We start from the raw sequence: 3381 nt of genomic DNA on the forward strand, positions 1-3381 counted from the left end.
GGGCGCTGCGCTGACTCAGCCCGCCCCGCAGGCGCTGACATCACGCCCGCCCGGCGCGTAAAGGCGCACGCGCGCCCAGCCGCTGCCAACCCCCGTCGCGGGTTCGAGTTCTGCTGGACCCTTATAGGAATCCGAGAGTAGGAAGGGACCGTTGATTGGCGTAGCCAGGAGGGCCAAGGGGACAGGGAGGCAGTTGTCCTCCTAAATCAAGTAAATAAAAATACTAAACTAAAAGTAGAAACTGTAGAAAGCGATTGTTCTGAGCACTTGGGGTCCAAAGAAAGTAATTTAAAACAACTGCTGTTGAAACATTTCATTCCGAATCTACTAGTGTTTCTCAACCTTGGGTCGCCAGATGCTGTTGGACTACAACTCCCATCATCCCTGAGCTCTGGCTTGCTAGCTAGGGGTGATGGGAGTTGTAGTTCAACAGCATCTGGGGACCCAAGGTTGAGAAAGGCTGTACTCCAGACAGAGGATGGTGACAGGTGGGTGTCCTGCCCCTCCCCAAAATAAATCCTGGCTGCACCTATGGAAGGGACTCCCCAAGGTCATTTAGTCCATCAGGATGGGTGGGCTTCAACCACCAACTTTCTGGTTAACAGCCAGACACTTACTGTGCCACAGGAGCTCTCCCCTCTTTTATTATGCAGTTATAATAACAACAACAATAAAAAATTTTAATTTTTTTTTATTTTCAATGCATAATCATAACAAAAATTACAAACATTGAATCCAAAATAATACTATACAAACAAAAAAGAACGGAACATAAAAAAACAGAAAAAAGCAAAGGAAACAAAATAACACTAAACAAAAACGAAAAAGCACACATCTACAGAAAAAAACCATATCATTACGTACATATACACATATTGACTTCCTTCCTTTGTTCTAAGACCTCAGAAATTTTACTCTTACTATATTGTTGTGTCTGGTTAGATTACATCCATCTTTGTACTTTTTTTTTTTAAACACCATTTCCCCCCCCCTTTAACCCTGTAAAGCATCATTCATTACATGCCAATATACCGTACTTACTCCAGAACAATGTTTTTTCATATATTCTTTAGCACAACCCCATTCTTTTAATAATTTCTGGTCCAATTGTCCCCTTATGAATGCTGTGAGTCTTGCCAGATTTATGTATTCACAAAATTTAATTTCCCAATCTTTCATTGATGGAATTTTTCTCCCTTTCCAGTTTTTTAATAATTTTATTATTTATACGCCGCCCATCTGGCTGGGTTTCCCCAGTTATTCGTCGCCTGGGCTTTTAGTTTGATTTATTGGCTTTCTGTGCCAATTCTGTGCCCAATTACATTTATTGAATTTCAAATGAATCCCAAAGCGGCTTACAAACAGTATTCTATTTTATTTTTGTTTATTTGTTTGTTGTGCCTATAGCCCACCTTTCGATCCATGGAGCTCAAGGTGGCTTTTGCATAGTTCTCCCACTCCTCATCTAATCAACACAACAACCCTGTGAGGTAGGGCAGTTGGGAGAGGCAGCGACTGAGTCAAGTAGGAAGTCAAACCCGGGTCTATCAGGTCCTGGCCCAACACTCTAAGCACAGCACCTCCACTGGCTAACGATAACATAGTAGAGCGGTGTCTCCAAAAATGTTTACACATCACTTGGGAAGACAGGCGAACTAATGCCAGTGTACTGGAAGAAGCAAAGATCACCAGTGTCAAAGCAATGATTCTTCAACATCAACTTTGTTGAACTGGTCATGTTGTGCGGATGCCTGATTATCGTCTTCCAAAGCAACTACTCTATTCTGAACTTGGAAATGGAAAGTGTAATGCTGGTGGTCAACAAAAGAGGTTTAAATTCTCTCTCAAGGCAAATCTTAAAAAATGTAGTATAAACACCAACAAACTGGGAAACACTGGCCTGCGAGCACTCCAGTTGGAGAACAGTCTTTACCAAAGGTGTCATGGGCTTTGAAGATGCTCAAACTCAGGATGAAAGGGAGAAACGTGCTAAGAGGAAGGCATGCTTGGCAAATCCACACCGTGATCAACTCCCGCCCGGAAACCAATGTCCCCACTGTGGAAGGACATGTGGATCCAGAATTGGCCTCCACAGTCAGTTACAGACTCACTGTTAAGACCATTTTCATGGAAGACAATCTTACTCGGCTATGAGTGATTGCCAAAGAAGTAGAGCATCACAGATGCAGCATAAATTGCATAAAATTATCAGCGAAACAATTACCATCTGTAAAGCACTATTAACAAAGCAGCAACTGAAAAATAAGCTAAACATCACAATTTCAGCAAAAGACCTGTTTTGTGATGAACACATCAATATGGCCTTTATAATCTGTAAATCAATATTAAGAGAATAGCAACTAAAATAAACAAATTAAGCACTGTTAAATTCATACACACAATCTCCACGCCCCCCTGACTCAAATTCTTTCTATTCGGTTCATTGAAATACACATAAAAGACACATGGTGTCTGTTCATCGACTTGTTTAATGCAAGGCATTCCAGTTATTTGGCTTAGTTTCTTGTTTTAATGAAGTTAAAGTTAGCTACCTGACTAAATGATTTAATGTGTGGCTGATCGACTTAATTAATTGGTGGACGTTTTTGTCCCATTGTTCCTCCAGCTGACTGAGGAGACCCATTTCCTGCCTCGGTTTTCACCCTCCTCTCATTCTGAGCCAGTTCTGAGTTGCTGGTATGTTTCGTATGTGTGCCTGAGCATGTGTGTGCATGCAATCAGATGCTGAGCACATGTGCGCCCGAGTGCATCCAGCGAGGGCAGAGGACTGGAGACACTCATGAACCGAGAATGCACTAGCCTCCTGAACCCTCAGTGACACATGTTTCATTTCACATAATGAAAGACACGAGGGTTCAGTTCACCACTGTGCTCTCAAGCTTGGTTCTGCCACCGTGAGTCACCGCAGTGCCATTTGTGGGCAGGTGTCGCTGTCACATGCTGGTTATTCAACAGCGTTACAGAAACCTGGTGCTGAGTCAACTCTCATGGGAAGGAGCGATGATGTACACCTAGCTTGTAGGTAATTGGAGATAACACGCCAGCAAGCGCCAATTCTTTGGTTGATGCTGCTTACGAATAAAAGCCAATGTTAACTTGCAACCTGTACGAGGCTCCTGCCTCTCCGTGATGCTCTTCCAAAGTGACCAGCTTTTGACGCTCAGAGAGAAAAAACAAATGGAAAACCCCAAATTTTGCAGAATAGTAAGCCCCATCACAAAGGCTCCATAGAGAACGTAAAAATGGTTTCACAAAATCAGGTGAAAGACTGAAATGCGTTCTCAGCATGTGATTTCAACATGCATGGGGATCAAATCAGCGTGGGGAAGGTTGAGAAGCCTTTCATGAAATCCACAAGCC

This window comes from Podarcis muralis, chromosome 10 (genome assembly GCF_964188315.1).
Source record: "Podarcis muralis chromosome 10, rPodMur119.hap1.1, whole genome shotgun sequence".
In the NCBI taxonomy this organism is placed as follows: domain Eukaryota; kingdom Metazoa; phylum Chordata; class Lepidosauria; order Squamata; family Lacertidae; genus Podarcis; species Podarcis muralis.